The sequence below is a fragment of the Lepidochelys olivacea genome (assembly GCF_965140295.1).
Source record: "Lepidochelys olivacea isolate rLepOli2 genome assembly, chromosome: 19".
Classification (NCBI taxonomy): Eukaryota; Metazoa; Chordata; order Testudines; family Cheloniidae; genus Lepidochelys; species Lepidochelys olivacea.
This window is the reverse complement of record NC_140429.1, coordinates 11,556,883-11,576,785: the sequence shown is the minus strand read 5'-3', so window position 1 is coordinate 11,576,785 and position 19,903 is coordinate 11,556,883. Positions and strand designations below refer to the sequence as shown.

Below are 19,903 nucleotides of genomic sequence, written 5' to 3'. Positions count from 1 at the left end.
GCAACATCACAAAGGGGAAACACCTGTAGAAACCGGTGGGTTTTGCTCTCTATGGCCTTTGGGAGAGATAGGACAATTTCCTACCATATCCTTGGGAGACCACATTGAGTTAGGTTTAAGTAGCTTTGGAGTCCATTGTATTACATGAAAGGTTTATGTATTATGGTGGGCCGGGCTTGCATGTCACCCCTCAAATGCAAATTCCCCACCTGCGGTTATGCAAAATCCAGCCTTTGGAAGCTACACCCCAAGGAGAGGAGCACTGTCTGCTGATGACCTGTTCCCAGCATCTCAAGAACAAAGGCTCAAGCTGTATAAAGGAAAGTGACTCATTCAGGGGGTGCTACTTCTCAGCTAAGGCTGTAAGGAACTCATCACTGCATAGGGTGACCAGATGTCCCGATTTTATAGGGACAGTCCTGATATTCGGGGCTTTTTATTATTTGGGCACCTATTACCCCCCACACTCTGTCCTGATTTTTCATACTTGCTGTCTGGTCACCCTATCGCTGCAGAAAAATCCCGTGTAGGGCTGACTCCTACTGGGGCCCCTGTTGGAGTTGGGGGTGATCTCTGCTAAGCTTATTAGCATGCATGTAGCTTCTTGTATTGTTTTGATATGTTTTCTCTGTCATGCTTTGACCTTAAGAATAAATGTGCTTGCTTAGAAAGCTTCAGAGGGGTAGCCATGTTAGTCTGGATCTGTGCCACAGGACTCTTTGCCACTCTTGCTTAGAAAGGGCTGTATGGTAACTTGTGACTGCTGGCAACTACAGATGGTTAAACCCTCTGAATAGAACGCAAAACGCAGATGCTGACCTGTCTAGACAGTCTGGCTTGCTGGGGACATTACAGTGAAGGCCAGGAACTGCAGCCTGGAAAACCCCCCATAAGGGAGGGAGGCAGGTGTGTGACTCTGCCCAAGGGAGATGATGGCCAGAGAACACCCTGTCCAGAGGAATATACAGACTGGATCACAGCCAAGCTCTATCTAGCCCAGTATACTACCTCCATCAGCGGCCAGCACCAGATGTCTCAGAGGAAAGCACCAGAACCACACACAGGTTGATGTGGGATAATCTGTCCCCATGAAAGTTTCATGCTAATAGCCAGAGACTGGCATGAGGATTCTGTGCCTTCCGGACTTTATGATTCCAACCTGTCCCAACCTTTAGGAGTTGAAACCTGAGCCACATCTGCCCCAATGTCCTGCTGAGCAGGGCATGGAGATATGTGGTCTCTGAGCTCGCTGACCCCTATCCCCTTTAGGCTTTAAAGATAACTTTGCAATGGACCTGGAATATGATTAGGTGGGTCCTTCTGTGGCTGCATTCCCAGGGTCTGATTCAGTGCCCAGTGCTGTCAGTGAGAGACTTCCAACCCTAATCTTCTATGAAAGAGACCTCAGGTGGTCATCTAGTCCAACCCCCTGCTCAAAGCAGGACCAACCCCAACTAAATCATCCCAGCCAGGGCTTTGTCAAGCCAGGCCTTAAAAACCTCTAAGGATGGAGATTCCACCACCTCCCTAGGAAACCCATTCCAGTGCTTCACCACCCTCCTAGTGAAACAGTTTTTCCTAATATCCAACCTAGACCTCCCCTCACTGCAACTTGAGACCATTTCTCCCTGTTCTGTCATCTGCCACCCCTGAGAACAGCCGAGCTCCATCCCCTTTGGAACCTTTCAAGGGATGTTGGATCAGGTTGCTAGCTAGGAGTTGCCCAGACTGGGGTAGAGCTCTCAGGGTTGTTATTCCCCCACGGGGAGCTGTCCTGAGCTAGCGGAGTGAAGACACAAACAGGGAAATGCCAGGAGAACGTTCTTTACGGCTGCTCACAATACTGCAAATTGATTCCCGTCGCTGGGCTGGGCATGTCTCATCCTGCACTGGAAGCCAAACGCCTCTGGGCATGAATAGACCTCAGGGTCCACTGAGTGGTCTAGGACAAGCACCTTCCCCACAGGGGCCCAGGACTGCGGAGAGTAAGAGCTGAACCTTTGCAACCCCAGATGCAACAATGGTGGGAGAGGGACCACTCCGGGCCACGCAGATTGAAGCTTGCTGGGATTGTTAAAATGAAAAACACGGGGCCCCATTAAACACCTTGGAAGCCTTACGGGACACAGATGGAGAAGGGAGCGAGTAGGAGCTCCAGCACGGAAAGCCTCAAAAGCAGCCAGCATTCAAACACAAGCCACCCCCGCAAACAATGGCCCAGCAGGGCTCCTCATTAAGATCTTACCAATCCTCTGATGAGCTGTTAAGGATCTGGGCAGCAGACACCAGCCCTTGGGAGGGGGTGGCTAGCTGAACAGCGTCCCCTTACGCCACAAACTGGCCCCGACCCTGTACTGCATCCACGTGGGTGGACCCCTGCACCCACAGAGCTGCGTGTGTGCCATTGCAGGATCAGGGGCTGCAGAGCTGATGTCCCGTGGGAGGGCGGGTGGTCTGCAGCAGCAGCATGGGCTAGCGAGTGGGACATTGGGCTGGACGTAAGTAGAGCTGAGTTCGGCTCCTGTTTCTACCACGGAGTTGCTGGATGTGTCATGTCCTCTCTCTGTGCCTCTGTTTCCCCTCCTACCTTTTATCTGGGTAAACTGTCAGCTCTTTGGCACTGGGCCTATGTTTGGACAGCTCCTAGCACAATGGTGCCTGATCATGACAGTTCAAAGCCTCTATTCCGGCCCAGCGCGGAAAGAGTTAAACCCTGTTCAATCCCTCTGGTTAATCTGGACACATAGCTACAGCACTGGGGGATGTGGTTCTTTCACACCCTTGACTGACATTGCTATGGCAATATAATTATCTGGTGTAGTCCAGGCCTCAGACCCTACAGATCATTCTCAAGGTGAAACAGCAAGTCAGTGGCAGAGCTAGAAATTTAGTGCACGAGCCCTGACTTCTGCCCACTCCCTCCCACAGTCCATTGCTGTAGCCACTAGGTCACCTTCCCCTCCCACAGCTGCATACAGAAACCACGAGTCCTGACTCCCAGCCTGCTGCTCCAACCTCCGGATTACACCCCCTCTACAGCATATATTGCTTCTCCCCAGGGGAGCCTGCAGGATGCTGTACTGAGCTAAACGTTACTTTATTGCTGAGTTGTGTGTGTTCTCTGGACTCTTCTGAAGCCCAAATGAAAGACTGTCCCTGCCCCAGCAAAGGCACCACTGCCCCACTCGGAGCCGGTCGCCCTGCAGGATGAGCAGAGAGGGAGGACAGGCGCTGATCCCAAGAAGGTGGCACCATCTGGGCGTCTTTAGGAGGGCAGCACCCCCGAGGCGACCCTATTTGCCAACAATATGGCAGGAGGTTGCTGCGCTTCTGTCAGCGACAGGCCAGGATTAGGGGCTGGTTCGGCCACCGGTGGAAACACCTGCGCTTTGGGCAAGGCTTAACTTAAGCCCCAGTGCTGAGCACAAGAGGTGAGGGCTACGTGAGAAAGGGGCAGCCCAAGCGCTGGGGGTCTCTCTCCTGCCCAGGTGCTGCTCCTACCAGGTATTTACCCAAGAAACCAGAGCCCAGCAGGAGCGGTAAAAGGGCCAGCCCTGAGGCCCAGCCCACCAGCCAGGATCGCCTCTTGCTGAATGGGGTGCAAGGAGAGCGGGCAGGATTCTGTGATACTGAATGCAAAGGGGATTCATTCTTGAGGCTGCGGGACACAGATGGAGGCTGGGGTTCTCTCTGGCTCTCCATCACCGCCCATGCTGCCTAGAGGGAGACAGAAGACAGGACTTCACTTCTCTGTGCTACGTGAACAAGAAGGGAAGCTGCTGTCCCGCTCCTGAATCCCAAAGAGGAGATGGGAGAGGGCGGAGGGGGGCATATTGAGCCATACCCACTCACAGAGGTATCTGGCCATTCTCTGGAGCGCTGCAGAATCCGGCACTGATTCTGGCTCTCAAAGCCGCCAAGTGGCTCTGAGGGCCCCAGGAGCGAGGGGTGGGGGTACCCACAAGGAAGAGCCGTAGCAGGACCATTCCAGTTGCTATGTCACCGTGGCGATGGGGAGTTGTCCTGGATCTGCCATCAGCCTGGCGAGCCCTACTCAGGGCTCGAGTCCCCAGCGCGTGGGGAAGTAACCGGAGCTGCAGCAGCAGCAGGGTTGATGTCCAAGCAAGAGGCAAGATGCTTGCTGGGGAAACCAGCCCCCAAGCTTTATCCACGTCTGATGGGACACCCACCTGGCACAGGCATCAGATCGCATGAGGCTAGGCCATGTGGAGGGACAGAGTGTGACACCAGCAGCAGGGCAGGGCTGTCGCACAGGCTTCTAGGAGCCAGCATGCTCGGTGCTGACAGCTGCTCTCCACGAGGGGACTCACTGGGGCTTCACGTTCCCAACTCTGGATATGGAAGCACAAGGCTGCTGCTCCGGCCGCTGCTGGCGGCAGGTCGGCGGGTCAGAAACCTGGGCAAACGAAATATCTTCCCTGGTTGCCCTTACTAGGCAATACTTCCCCACTTACTAGTGTCCGAAAGAAGGGATGGAGGGAAAAGGGGACGCAGCATCCACGCGAGAAAACATAGCAACAACAAATCGACACTAGATCAATAAGCAGTAACATGCCCACCCGCGTGGTATCCTTGGAAGCAGTGCTTTTCCACAGCTCCCCAGATGTCCGTGTGAACATCCAACCAGTGTCGCTGAAGATCAGGCCCAGTGCGACTGGAAAGTAGGCCCGGGGTGCGGTGGGGAGGCGGTTAGGTTTGCGTTTATTCCCCTTTTAAAGAAAAGATCATTTCACTGAAAAACTTACACTTTTAGGGTAAATCCTGACTGGTTTTGCAAACCAAAAACAAACAAAGAAAAAAACCAGGAGGATAAATGAGGCTGGAGAAAAGGAGCGATGTGATTCGTTGGGGAGGCTCTCCAGGCCTGGAGTCTCCGATAGTTCATGGTGCGGCATTTCAGTGCCTCACGTGAGGATACCGGCTCCTAACGGCTTTGACTCACCCCAGAGAGTGGATGATGGGGCATTAATTCCAGCCTGCCTGGAGCCACAGACTTTTGCTCAGAGCAGGAATCAGGTCTCTGGCATTCAAGGCTTCGTGCTAATTGTATAAATTGCTGGGCCTCTCGCTAGAGCCGCTTTACGCTTTTAATGCTGGGCTAGGTCTCTTTTGAATATGGTTCAAAACGCAACTTCTGTCCCCCTTCCAGAATCTGGTTCATGCATGAACCACCCTCGGCATACAGAGGCTTCTCTGGAAGGCTGGGTAAATGCACCCCTGCTGGGGAGGAGCACTGCCTCTGAGGATTGTGGACACAGCGATCAGGAGGAGTGAATGCAGCAGGCGGTGTAGGTCGTGGCTAGCCTATGCCACCGCCTGTATTCTAAATCAAAGCTAGCTCAGCTCTGCCCATGTGTGCTGCGATCAGACCTCCTGACTGCTGGTAGAAATACCCCCTGAGACATGCTCCTCCCCAGCAGGGATGAGTTTCATACCCCAGAGGGTATGGCCATGCTGCAGGTTGAGGTGTGATTGAGGCACAGATAGGCATGCAAACTTAAGCTTCAAACCCCAAGCTTCAGTGCAAGCCACAAATTCAAAGCCTGTCTCTACAGCTACTGCTAGCGTGAGCCCTGCTACCCCGAGCGTGCAGACCTGGGCTGGGAGGCTCACTCCGGCGGGCTCCACAATGCCCTGTAGACATACCCGTGGTGTCTCACGTAGTAAGAAAGAGAGGGGAGTCTGCTGTAATGACATAAAGGGAATTCTTTATTGAGGCTGTTGGATGCAGGCGGACCCCAGAGTGCCGCGTGACCGGCTGCCGAAGACCCAGAGCTCCAATACATGAAAACGGCACCACTTGTGCTCTGTGGGGGAGCGGCCACTGCCCTGCTCCCCCCCAGCTATGCTACTGGACCCCGTGCCTCTCTCGAGGGCTCTACCATAGCCTGTGCTGCCTAGTGCCCACCCGGGGGACAATTCTCAGACAGCATAAAGCAATGCCCCTGAAAATACCCCAGGCAGGGCTACATCAGTCCCTCTCCCAGCCCTGAGGTCTGGGGCAAGGAAGAGACGTGGTCAGAGTTATGGGACATAGAATCGAGCAGCCACTCCAGCTGTCTCTGAATACGGCCAGTGACTTAAAGCGTCCTTTGCCGGCCTCAGAGACCCCAGCTCTGTTCCTGCCCCAAACACAGGGACAGGGGAATTGAGTATCTGGACCACAGTGCCCCAGTCAGGAGTGGGACTGCTGACCCCGCCACAGAGACAGGGAGGGTGAGGTCATATCTGTTACTGCACCAACTTCTGCTGGAAAGATAGAGAAGCTCGTTCCCCTCTATTCGACATTGGTGAGGCCTCACCTGGAGTACTGTGTCCAGTTTTGGGCCCCACAGTACAAGAAGGATGTGGAAAAATTGGAAAGAGTCCAGCAGAGGGCAACAAAAATGATTAGGGGACTGGAACACATGACTTATGAGGAGAGGCTGAGGGAACTGGGATTTAGTCTGCAGAAGAGAAGAATGAGGGGGGATTTGATAGCTGCTTTCAACTACCTGAACGGGGGTTCCAAAGAGGATGGATCTAGACTGTTCTCAGTGGTAGCAGATGACAGAACAAGGAGTAATGGTCTCAAGTTGCAGTGGGGGAGGTTTAGGTTGGATATTAGGAAAAACTTTTTCTCTAGGAGAGTGACGAAACACTGGAATGCATTACCTAGGGAGGTGGTAGAATCTCCTTCCTTAGATATTTTTAAGGTCAGGCTTGACAAAGCCCTGGCTGGGATGATTTAGTTGGGGATTGGTCCTGCTTTGAGCAGGGGGTTGGACTAGATGACCTCCTGAGGTCCCTTCCAACCCTGATATTCTATGATTCTAAGCTTTCGAGCTACGCAGAGCTCTTCATCAGAACCTCCTCCACTTTGTCTTCTAATATCCTGGGACCAACACGGCTACACCACCACTGAAGCCCCTCTCTCCCCCCTGCCAGGTCATTTGCATGGCTTTAAGCCCTGTGAGATGGCTACCCAGGGGCCCTGACCTCCGGGGGAGGTTTGCAGGCCTGGATGCAAAGGGAGCCAGGCCATGAGGATTGGCCCCGCGCAGGCAGAGCGTGATGGTTCTGAGCAGCTTGTTAACCCCGCCGCCTGCACTGCAAGGATGGGAGGTGGCTTCTGCAAGGCTGCCACATGGATAAGTGGATATTTATGCACCAGATGTTCTCTACACAGCCCTCCCTGGGCAGAAGGGGACCAGAGACTGTCACACAGGAGGTGGGGGAGCAAAGGCAATGGACCAAAGAACAAGAGGAGAAAAAGAGGGATGAACTGTTTCTCCTCTTTGTTGGGAGCTATAATGAGCATCAGTCAGACAAATGAGATCAGGATGGATTCCCTGCTTTCTCACAGCACCCATAGTGTGATCCTCAGGAAAACTATGTGTTTTGGCAGGGAGTGGTTAGACGATATTCAAATGGGCAGCATGTACTGATGGCTGCTTCCCCGCAAAAGCCCCCTGGCTTGATGGCAGGAAAATAGACAGATTCCCCCTCACACAACCACTGCAGCCCCTGGACACAACCCCAGCACTGCAAAAGGGTGAAGTGGTCCCTACAGTGTTCCCAGGTGCAGGGATGTTCATGACACTACATTGCCCCCTTCGGATATGGGAACATTCGGGGTGGGTGCGGGGAAGGATGAGGGAATAATTGGAATCCTCTGCCATTCTGAGTTGCAGAGCAGCCCATAGGCAGCTGTGAGGAGGCTGCCATAAGTTAGAGCAGCCCCTAGGTAGCTCGAAGGCATGGGTGGGCAAACTTTTTGACCACAGCACGGTTGCCAAACTTTATGGAGGGCCGGAAAGGCTGTGCCTCCCCAAACAGCCTGGACCCTGCCCCCTAGCTGCCCCCTCCCACTTCCCGCCCCTGATTGCCTCCCCTCAGAACTCCCAACCCATCCTACCAGCCCCTGCTCCTTGTCCCCTGATCACTCCCTCCCAGGACCCCTGCCCCAGGACCCCCCACCCCCCGCTCCCTGTCCCCTCACTGCCCCAACCCCTATCCACACTCCTGCCCCTATCCAAACCCCCTGCTCCCTGTCCCAACCGCCCCCCCTCCCAGGAACCTCAGCCCCATTCCTGCTCCCTGTTCCCTGACTGCCCCCCAAGAGCTCCTGCCCCTTATCCAACTCCCCCCCATCCCCTTACCATGCTGCTCAGAGCAGCAGGAGCTCGCAGCCTTGCTGCATGGCCAGAGCCAGCCGCGCTGCCCAGCAGGAGCATCGGACCAGAGCGCTGGCAGCGCAGCGAGTTGAGGCTGCGGGGGAGAGGCTGGGGGCAACCCTCCCCGGCCAGGGGCTCATGGGCTGGGCAGGACGGTCCTGGGGGCGGGATGTGGCCGGCAAGCCATAGTTTGCCCACCTCTGCTCTAAGGCTATGTCTACGCTGCCGAGTTAGCCCAGGTGATTGGCACCCAGGTTAGCCTGGGCTGAATGAGAGCAGCCACACTGCACAGCCCTGCCTGAGTTACTGGGCCCGCACTGGTGCTGCGCCCCCGTTTGTGGGGCACCTCCCATAGTGCTCAGGGCTGCACTGAGCTGAGCCAATTTATGATTCTTCTCCAGTGAGTTGTAAGAGAACTTGTCTGTCCTTCTGGGCGCACGGGGGGAATTGTGGGAAGGCACTGGAGGACACTCAGCTCTCGAGTGATTTAGCCTGTGTCCTCACAGTGAAAGCAACACCCAGGCTCCAATAACCCACCCCAGCTGGGCCAGCTAGCCTGGGTTCAAAGCTCCCCCACACTCGGGTGAGAGGGCTTTGGGTGTGGACAGCAGGCAGGTTACACGCTTCTTGGGGCAACACCCATGTAAGACCTCAGGTTAACTCTGCAGTGAAGACATACCCTGACTTACACCAGGAGTCACACTGACCCCCAGAGCAGCCCAGAATCAGGAGGCAGAAAGGTGGCAGTCTCTCTCCTTTGCTCCTGAAAGGCACCGTATGTACTCTGGCCGCTGGTTTTGGGGAGCAAGGGTGGATCTGGGTACATTCACAGGTAAGGAACCCACATTGCTCTGAACAGAGTGCATACTCTCTACAGTCCAAACTTACCCTCTTGGTCACTCTGATAACGGCGCAACAGAAACTTCAGCCTAAACTTCCTCCCAATTTAGCTCTTCCTAAAGTTTTCCCATGCATGGTCCAGATCATAATTCCCTCTGGTCTCGAGAAACACCCTGACCGCTTAATAGCCTGGCTGGAGTGAACAGAATCCACCAGCTGCTATGACTCAGTGCTGATACTTCAAGCATCTGATAACAGGATGACTCAGCAGCAAATCCATTTTTGTACAGAAGCACCTGGTGCGGATACTGCTGGAAATGGGGCCTCATATTTCAATATCCTTAAAAATGCGTGGGTGATCCTTGTCCTCAGTGAAGTGAGTGACTAAGAGAATTAACCATAGTGTGAGTCCTTCCGCTTAGAGTGGTTTCTGTGACAAAGAAAAACCTATGATCTTAGCTCTAAATATATGTCTTAGCTTTGCTATGGCTCCCATCACTACAGTCGCTGACAAGTGTTACATTAATGTATGACAACACCCCAGTGAGGCAGGGATGTCTTCTTAGCCCCAATTTGCAGGCAGGAGTCTAGGGCAGAGAGGAATACAATTTCCAAGTCACGCAGGCCTAGACCGTCAAGTGGCCAGCACCTTCCCCTGAAATCTGATTTTTCAGAAGATCTCAACTCCGGAGCTGGTTGGGAAATCAGATCTGTTCCCATGAAAATTTTCAGCAAGCCCAGGAAAGTTTTCCTCCAAAGTTTTGGGGTTTTAATAAAATTGTTTTTCAGTTGCCAAAAGCGTTGCTTTGGGGGTGGGTGGAGCCGATTACACACTCACTGCCACAGCGCCTCCTGCTGGTCATCTGGGAATTAGCTCCATTCCAGCACTTAGAGCACCCCCTGTTGGGCAGTGTCTCTTCTGCCTCAGGTCCCCCATGTCCCTCCCAAACCCCAGTGCCCTTCACCTTGGTGTTCTGCCCACAGCAGTACCCCCACTCTCTGAGTCTCCCCTACCAGGGGAACCTCCAACCCACTATGTCCCCCTTGCCCCAATGGCTACTGCCAGTCATCATCTAGCCCCCTTTCAGACTGTGGTCTGAAATTGCCACTCATCATTGGCAAGGGGGCTGGCCTGGCCCAACCCAACTCCCTGCAACCCCAGTACCTCCTTTGGCCTTCAGCAAAGCCTTAACCTGGGGACACACCTGGCCAGAGCTCCCCAGCTCTGCCTCCCTTCCCCAGCACTGCACTGCACTGCTCTGCTCTGCTCTGCTTCAGGTACCCTGTACTCCCAGACAGCTTGGTCCTTCCCATGCCAAGTCAGGGGTGAGACTGCCTGTCTCCTAGCTCACAGCCCCTCTTATCAGGGCCAGCTGTGCCCTGACTGAGCCGGCCACACCTGTGACCAGCTACGCAGCCAGCCTCCCTCAGCTGCTCTTAATTGGGTCCCAGCCACAGCCCTCTCCAAGGGCTGCTTTTAACCCCTGCTCTCCGGGAGTGGGGCAGTCACCCCATTACAGTGGGGTTTTTTTTGTTTGTTTGTTTTGTTTTTTTCAACCAAAACTTGGTGGGGGGGAAGAAGAGGAAATGTCTGTTTTTGATTTTGAATGAAAACAATTCCACCAGCTTTGTTCACCTTTTCTGTGCAGGCACCTAACTAAGGGCAGGCTTCTCTGAAGAGCTCAAGATCCCAGCGTTGCTCAGCTCTCATAAAAGTCTGGCTAAAGATTTGCCCAAGGTCACACAAGAAGTTTATGGCAGCTCTGCGAATTGAACCTAGAGCTCCTGTGTCCCACCCTTCGCCACAGGGCTTGCACAAGGAAGCATACGATGGCTGAATTTCACCCACGAATCCCATAGCATCTTAAGGAGTCAGGAATTGACTTACAACCTGTTTTTAATGGTGTAAAGAGGGGGAACAAAGCTTTTCAACATTCCCCATCCCTTCCTCCTGCATCTTCCAATTCAACGGTGGAGGAAGAGCTCTTAGCCCTGGTCTACACTAGGAGTTGAGGTTGACTTTAATAGCGTTAAATTGATTTAACCCTGCACCCGTCCATATGACGAAGCCCTTTTTTTCAACTTAAAGGGCTCTTAAAATCGATTTCTTTACTCCACCCCCAACAAGGGGATTAACGCTGAAATCGGCCTTGCCGGGTCAAATTTGGGGACTGTGGACACAATTAGACAGTATTGGCCTCTGGGGGGAGCTATCCCGGAGCGCTCCATTGTGACTGCTCTGGACAGCACTCTCAACTCAGATGCACTGGCCAGGTAGACAGGAAAAGGCCCGCGAACTTTTGAATTTCATTTCCTGTTTGGCCAGCGTGGCAAGCTGCAGGTGAGTGCAGAGCTCATCAGCAGAGGTGACCATGATGGAGTCCCAGAATCGCAAAAGAGCTCCAGCACGGACCTAATGGGAGGTATGGGATCTGATCGCTGTATGGGGAGAGGAATCCGTGCTATCAGAACTCCGTTCCAATTTTCGAAATGCCAAAATATTTGTCAAAATCTCCCAGGGCATGAAGGACAGAGGCCATAAGAGGGACCCGAAACAGTGCCACATGAAACTTAAGGCGCTGAGGCAAGCCTACCAGAAAACCAGAGAGGCAAGCGGCCGCTTCGGGTCAGAGCCCCAAACATGCTGCTTCTATGATGAGCTGCATGCCATTTTAGGGGGTTCAGCCACCACTACCCCAACCGTGTGCTTTGACTCCTTCAACGGAGAGGGAGGCAACATGGAAGCAGGTTTGGGGAAAGAGGAAGATGATGATGATGAGGTTCTAGATAGCTCACAGCAAGCAAGCGGAGAAACCAGTTTTCCCGACAGCCAGGAACTGTTTCTCACCCAGGACCTGGAGCCAGTACCCCCTGAACCCACCCAAGGCTGCCTCCCGGACCTGCCAGGAGGAGAAGGGACCTCTGGTGAGTGTACCTTTTTAAATAGTATACATGGTTTAAAAGCAAGCGTGTTTAATGATTAATTTGCCCTGGCATTCGCGGCCAGTACAGCTACTGGAAAAGTCTGTTAACGTGTCTGGGGATGGAACGGAAATCCTCCAGGGACATCTCCATAAAGCTCTCCTGGATGTACTCCCAAAGCCTTTGCAAAAGATTTCTGGGGAGGGCTGCTTTATTCCGTCCACCATGGTAGGACATTTTACCACGCCAGGCCAGTAGCACGTACTCGGGAATCATTGCAGAATAAAGCATTGCAGTGTATGTTTGCTGGTGTTCAAACAACATCTGTTCTTTATCTCTCTGTGTTATCCTCAGGAGAGTGATATCATTCATGGTCACCTGGTTGAAATACGATACTTTTCTTAAGGGGACATTCAGAGGTGTCCATTCCTGCTGGGCTGTTTGCCTGTGGCTGAACAGAAGTGTTCCCCGCTGTTAGCCATGGGGAGGAGGGAGGGGCTAGCCACGTGGTGGGGGGAGGCAAAATGCGACCTTGTAACGAAAGCACATGTGCTATATATGTAATGTTAACAGCAAGGTTTACCCTGAAAGAGTGTGCCCATTGTTCTATAAAATGTGTCTTTTTAAATACCACTGTCCCTTTTTTTCTCCACCAGCTGCAAGTGTTTCAAGGATCACAGGATCTTCTCCTTCCCAGAGGCTAGCGAAGATTAGTAGACGAAAAAAACGCATTCGCGATGAAATGTTCTCTGAGCTCATGCTGTCCTCCCACACTGACAGAGCACAGATGAATGCATGGAGGCAGACAATGTCAGAGTGCAGGAAAGCACAAAATGACCGGGAGGACAGGTGGCAGGCTGAAGAGAGGGCTGAAGATGATAGGTGGCAGCAGCATGATGAGAGGAGGCAGGATTCAATGATGAGGCTGCTGGAGGATCAAACTAATATGCTCCAGCGTATGGTTGAGCTGCAGGAAAAGCAAAAGCACAGACCACCGCTACAGCCCCTGTGTAACCAACCGCCCTCCTCCCCAAGTTCCATAGCCTCCTCACCCAGACACCCAAGAACGCGGTGGGGGCACCTCCGGCCACCCAGCCACTCCACCCCAGAGGATTGCCCAGGCAACAGAAGGCTGGCATTCAATAAGTTTTAAAGTTTTAAACTTTTAAAGTGCTGTGTGGGCCTTGTCCTTCCCTCCTCCACCATCCCTCCCAGGCTACCTTGGCAGTTATTTGTGTGATGAATTAATAAAGAATGCATGAATGTGAAGCAACAATGACTGTATTGCCTCTGCAAGTGGTGATCTAAGGGGGGAGGGGAGGGTGGTTAGCTTACAGAGAAGTAGAGTGAACCAAGGGGTGGGGGGTTTCCATCAAGGAGAAACAAAACAGAACTTTCACACCGTAGCCTGGCCAGTCATGAAACTGGTCTTCAAAGCTTCTCTGATGCACGCCACGCACTCCTGTGCTCTTCTAACCGCCCTGGTGTCTGGCTGCGCGTAACCAACGGCCAGGCAATTTGCCTCAACCTCCCACCCTGCCATAAACATCTCCCCCTTACTCTCACAGATATTGTGGAGCGCACAGCAAGCAGTAATAACAATGGGAATATGCTGAAGTCTAAGCAAGTCAGTAAACTGCGCCAGCGCGCTTTTAAATGTCCAAATGCACATTCTACCACCATTCTGCACTTGCTCAGCCTGTAGCTGAACAGCTCCTGACTACTGTCCAGGCTGCCTGTGTACGGCTTCATAAGCCATGGCATTAAGGGGTAGGCTGGATCCCCAAGGATAATTATAGACATTTCAACATCCCCAACGGTTATTTTCTGGTCTGGGAATAAAGTCCCTTTCTGCAGCTTTTGAAACAGACCAGAGTTCCTGAAGACGTGAGTGTCATGTACCTTTCCCAGCCATCCCAAGTTGATGTTGGTGAAACGTCCCTTGTGATCCACCAGTGCTTGAAGCACTATTGAAAAGTACCCCTTGCGGTTTATGTACTCGCCGGCTTCGTGCTCCGATGCCAAGATAGGGATATGGGTTCCGTCTGTGGCCCCACCACAGTTAGGGAAACCCATTGCAGCAAAGCCATCCACTATGACCTGCACATTTCCCAGGGTCACTACCCTTGATATCAGCAGATCTTTGATTGCGTGGGCTACTTGCATCACAGCAGCACCCACAGTAGATTTGCCCACTCCAAATTGATTCCTGACTGACCGGTAGCTGTCTGGTGTTGCAAGCTTCCAGAGGGCTATTGCCACTTGCTTCTCAACTGTGAAAGCTGCTCTCATCTTGGAATTCTTGCACCTCAGGGCAGGGGAAAGCAAGTCACAAAGTTCCATGAAAATGCCCTTACGCATGCGAAAGTTTCGGAGCCACTGGGAATCATCCCAGACCTGCAACACTATGCGGTCCCACCAGTCTGTGCTTGTTTCCCGGGCCCAGAATCGGCCTTCCACCTCATGAACCTGCCCCATTAGCACCATGATGCCCATATTGCCAGGGCCCATGCTTTGAGAAAAGTCTGTGTCCATGTCTTCATCACTCACGTCACCGCGCTGACGTTGCCTACTCGCCCAGTTTCGCTTTGCCAGGTTCTGGTGCTGCATATACTGCTGGATAATGCGCGTGGTGTTTAATGTGCTCCTAATTGTCAAAGTGATCTGAGCGGGCTCCATGCTTGCCGTGTTGTGGCGTCTGCACAGAAAAAAGGCGCGGAACGATTGTCTGCCATTGCTCTGACAGAGGGAGGGGCGACTGACAACATGGCTTACAGGGAATTAAAATCAACAAAGGGGGTGGTTTTACATCAAGGAGAAACAAAAACAATTGTCACACAGAATGGCCCCCTCAAGGATTGAACTCAAAACCCTAGGTTTAGCAGGCCAATGCTCAACCCACTGAGCTATCCCTCTCCCCCTAGTCCAGGCAGGACTGAATCGCCATTAAACTTTTCAAGGTGCCCTAACATACCTCACCAAAATGATTGTCAGCCATTGATTTCATGGAGGGAGGGATGGGGGAGCAAATGAATACAAAACAAATCTGGTGTATTTCTTGTTTTGATCCTCTCCATCTATCTTTTACATCTTTGGCTGGCAGCAGATGGTGCAGTAGGACTGCAAGCCATCCTCATCTCCTGGCTGCTCGGCAGAAGGTGGTGCAATAGGACTGCCGGCAGGACTAAAGAGAATGACCTGGTCGAGTCACTCCTATTTCAGTTCCTGCGCCCATGTCTGCCCAGGCGCTCCTGACTGACCTTACCAAGGCGGCCAGGAGCAACTCGGACACGATGACGATGGTTATCAGGCCTATTGCACCATTTGCTGCCACAAGGCAATGGGTTGCTGCTGCTGTGTAGCAATGCAGTACCGCATCTGCCAGCACCCAGGAGACGTACGGTGACAGTGAGCTGAGCGGGCTCCATGCTTGCCGTGGTATGGCGTCTGCACAGGTAACTCAGGAAAAAAGGCGTGAAACAATTGTCTGCCGTTGCTTTCATGGAGGAAAGGAGGGAGGGAGGGCCTGATGACATGTACCCAGAACCACCCACGACAATGTTTTAGCCCCATCAGGCATTGGGATCTCAACCCAGAATTCCAATGGGCAGCGGAGACTGCGGGAACTGTGGGATAGCTACCCACAGTGCAACGCTCTGGAAGTCGACTCTAGCCTCGATACTGTGGAAGCACTCCGCCGAGTTAATGCACTTAATGCACTTAGAGCATTTTGTGTGGGGACACACACACTCGAATATATAAAACCGATTTCTAAAAAAACTGACTTCTATAAATTTGGCCTAATTTTGTAGTGTAGACATACCCTTAGATTTGTGCCAGTACAAATAGTCCATATTAACAGGGTGTGTTGAAAATGATGGAATGACATCTTAAATCAGTCTCTCTCTCTTGTTAGAAGGAACAAGGGTTTGCTGCCAATGTAACCCCACACCCACTCCATGCGCTGCTGTGAGCCACATTTAGAGGCTGCTGAAGCAGCCACAGGCTTAGATCTTTCAGCTCAAGTAGCAAAGGCTCATGCAGAGGTCCCAGGTTTAATCCCAGTTAAGGATGACCCAGCAAGGGGCACAGTTATGCCGAGCTGCAGCTGGTGTTTCCTTTTATTTATCCCAGAGTCTCTTTCAGTTCCAGCATCACGGAATGGCCCACAGTACGCAAACCTTGCTGAATCTGGGGGATTCTCCCAGGACACAAATCCAGGCGAGTTTTGCCTAGTTTGGGCATTTGTGACCAAGCTTTCCACAGGGAATAGACTCAAGAAGACGGAACAAGAGATCTGTTAATGGGCTGAGGCGTTTATTATTATTTGAATTATCCTAGTGCCCAGAGGCCCCGGCTGAGATCGCAGCCCCTCTGTGATAAGTGCTGACCAAACACATCATAAATGAAGAGTCCCTGTCCCGAAGCGTTTCCAGTCTAACCAAACAAGAGGAAGGCTCAGCTGCTCAAATGTAGGCGCCAAATTGCTGTTGAGAGCCTGGGTCAGAGAGGTTAAGCGAGGTGCTGACGATCGCACGGCAGGTCAGTGCCAGAGCAGGGAATAAAAGCCAGGTCCCCTCCTTTCCAATCCAATCTCGATCACCCTGGCTCTCTCCTGTCTGATGGCCAGGGTGTGGATCCGGACAACATATAGGCAGAGGAACGAAGACTGGTGAGCTCACAGGCCAGCGCTGCATGTTTCAGTTCACGTATGCAGCTGAAACGCAAACTGTTCTTCCTGGCGGAGCTTAAGTTATGGTGGCATTTAAAAATAAAATGAATAACAAATGGCACTACGGGCATCTCCGAGCTGCTGTTTGGCTGGCGAAACACGGCGCTATGTAAGCAGGGCAATAAATCAGGCATTCCAGCAACCTGAGGACTTGGCATTTTCTCAAAAAAGTGCCTGGTGCTGCCTGATAAACAGCATCAGCTTAATCAAAACCAGGACTGGCCTGAGGCATCGAGGAAAGCAAGCGGACTCAGGGGCTGCTCCCTTCTCCACCAGCCCGGTCTGCGTCCAACCAGGCTCCGCCAGTCTGCAGCTGGTCCTATGGCCTGCTCTGGGCTCCAGGGCTTCCACCCTTTCAGTCCAGGTGAAAAGGATCCAAAGTACAGTGAAATGAGCCTGGGCCTTGCTCAGTTAGACCCCGATGCAGCAAAGCCCATGATCCAAAGCCCCCTGAAGAAATTGTAGGGCCCAGTGCCAGCCGTGGGAAGCAAGAGCGAGATGCTCAGCATACTGAAGTAGCATTTCCAGCAGTACTTGTGGCACCTTAGAGACTAACCAATTTATTTTGGTTAGTCTCTAAGGTGCCACGAGTCCTCCTTTTCTTTTTGCGAATACGGACTAACACGGCTGTTACTCCGAAACCTGTCATTTCCAGCAGTGGAACTCAAAGCACTTTACAGACTCAGCGAGGCAAAGTGACTTGCTCAAGGTCAGATTGGGAGGCACTGGCAGAGCTGGTCCCCTGACGCCCATTCCTTCTTCCGGTCCATTGCACCGCACTGCTTCTACTGAAGCCAGTGCATTTACACCCGGGGTCAATTTGGCCCACTGACCACGCTGGGGTCACCCCCTTGTACCAGGGCAGAATCTATCCACCTTGCGTACAGGGTATGCCGCACTGATCCATTACCGACCGGCCCGGCTCTGTGCGGGAATAAATATATACAGTATTGTGTTGATTTCTTTTTTTCAGCTGTTTCATTGACGAGATGACTCATGGGCTGTTAATGCTCATGATGTGCTCTGACTTCCACCTCAGCTGCAGAGCAGGAATGTGGCTTCCGAAAGGGATGCAAAGAGGGTGTGGGGGTTGCGTGTGGTGGGGGCAAGGAGGGGTGATATGTGAGCCTTCCTTTGTCCAAATCCACCTTCCAGGTGCAGCCGATCACCCCTTTCTTCTCTGCCCCCAGGTCTGGAGGAGCTCTGCCAAGGTCCAATCAATGTCTCATTGTGAGGGAAAGAGAAGAAAGAGCAGAAATCAACCCAGGGTGTCTTAAATAAATAAATAAATAAATAAGCGAGCATAAAAAGATTCAGTTTCACATCTAATTCCCGGCACTCGGCCCATGTCGCAATGACATTTTTTCTCACTGTAGGTCAGGCATGGAGTGGGGGCGGGGTGTTGAATTATGCACCATCCTTTCTTCTCCTGCAGCTAAAGCTGCCCTCGGTCCTGATGCCTGATGGGCTTACGTCCGCTGTGCAGCCCACATCACAGGACCGGCACATAACGGGCAGCCCCTGCTTGAGAATGGCCAAGAGAGAGGATAGCAGGGAGGTGCTAAGATTGAGATACTTTGTGGGCGCCTCTCCCAGAACAGCAGTGGGTGCCGTGTGCTGGGACTGAGGGCCACCCGCCTGGGGTGTAGAATAGTACGTCAGGCTTCAGGGGCGTTAGCAGTGCTGGGGGAGGACCAGAGGAGCAAGGGGTTCGGGGGGGGGGCTGCAGTTAAGGACGGAGCTGCACTGTCGGAGCGGCGTGGGAGGGGTGTTGTGGGTCAGGACCAAGGTGCAGAGCTGGAGCCGTGCTTGGGAGCCACCTGCCCACATTCAGCCTGGGGCTCGAGTTAACGCTGTCAGGCCCACGTTGTCATGAGCACCAGGCTCATCGACAATGGAAAAGGGGAAAAAGAAAGAAAGAAAAAAAACCCAAACCACCCACATCTTTTCCTTACAAAGGAATGTTCCTGCCTCTTGCATCTCCTTGGTCTCCAACTACACCAGTCGTTCTCAAACTTTTGTACTGGTGACCCCTTTCAAATAGCAAGCCTCGGAGTGTGACCCCCCTTATCAATTAAAAACACTTTTTTATATATTTAACACCATTATAAATGCTGGATGCAAAGCGGGGTTTGGGGTGGAGGCTGACAGCTTGCGACCCCCCATGTAATAACCTCACGACTCCCTGAGGGGTTCTGACCCCCAGTTTGAGAACCCTGAACTACACTGTAAGAAACCTGATGGTCAAAACCACTCCCGGGGAATCAGCCTAGGACAGGGGTCCCAAATTGTGTCGTGTGGAACACATCTTTATAGAGAGTTTCTTGTGGACACCTCCCCTGCCATTGGTGATCACCCAGCCCCCCCCTTCTCCCACTGGTGATCATCCAGCCCCCACCTCTTCTCCCACTGGTGATCACCCAGACTCCCCACGCCTTTGCCCATTGGTGATCACCGATCTCCTACCTCTTTTCCCACTGGTGATCACCCAGCCCCCCCCCCCTTCTCCCACTGGTGATCATCCAGCCCCCACCTCTTCTCCCACTGGTGATCACCCAGACCCGCCCCCTTTCGCCCATTGGTGATCACCGATCTCCTACCTCTTCTCCCACTGGTGATCACCCAGTTCCCAACTCTTCCCCCTTCCACTGGTGACCACATAGACCTCTCCCGCCCAATCAGAGATAAGGAGAACACCCCGCCCCTCCCACTGGTGTTTGTGTGGCTCCCCCCTTGGTGATAATGCAGCCCCACCTTGGTTCCCACTGGTGATCGAGTAACTTTCCTGTGGCAGGCCCAGAACTTCCTTATAGAGAACATTTATATTAGGAATGTATTTGTCAGCCTGCTCCTGTTCCCTTGGGAGCTGATGGCAGCTTCCTATTGATGTTCATGGGAGCAGAGTCAGAGCCTATGAAAGACTGAGGTACCAGTGGAGAGCTAATCTTCTAAACTGTCTTTCTGTTGGGCTTTTCAAGTGAAATGACAAGATTTTGGTGCCCAAACCCCATTGACATTCTGGGTACCTAACTCCCCTGGGCTCCTTTCACAATCCCAGCCAATGGTATCACATACTTCCTTCCACATCACCTTTGTCATAGGTGAGAGTCGGGCCAGATTTTTAAAGGTATTTAGGTACCTAACTCTCATGGATTTCAATGGGAGTTCGGCATGTAAAGTGCCTTTAAAAAACTACCCCTTAGATTGTATCTGTCATTCACTTATTGTGAGA

At 52.6% G+C, this 19,903-nt stretch overlaps 1 long non-coding RNA gene across 2 annotated transcripts in view; it reads left to right on the top strand.

Annotated features, from left to right (window-relative positions):
• LOC311533199 overlaps positions 1 to 13,167 on the top strand; it is a 100,536-nt gene extending 87,369 nt beyond the window's left edge. For both annotated transcript variants that reach the window (XR_014714525.1, XR_014714526.1), the window contains exons 4-5: positions 10,667 to 11,942; positions 12,596 to 13,167. This is a non-coding gene — a long non-coding RNA (uncharacterized lncRNA). The remainder of the gene's footprint in view (positions 1 to 10,666; positions 11,943 to 12,595) is intronic.
• Positions 13,168 to 19,903: the final 6,736 nt, after the last annotated feature.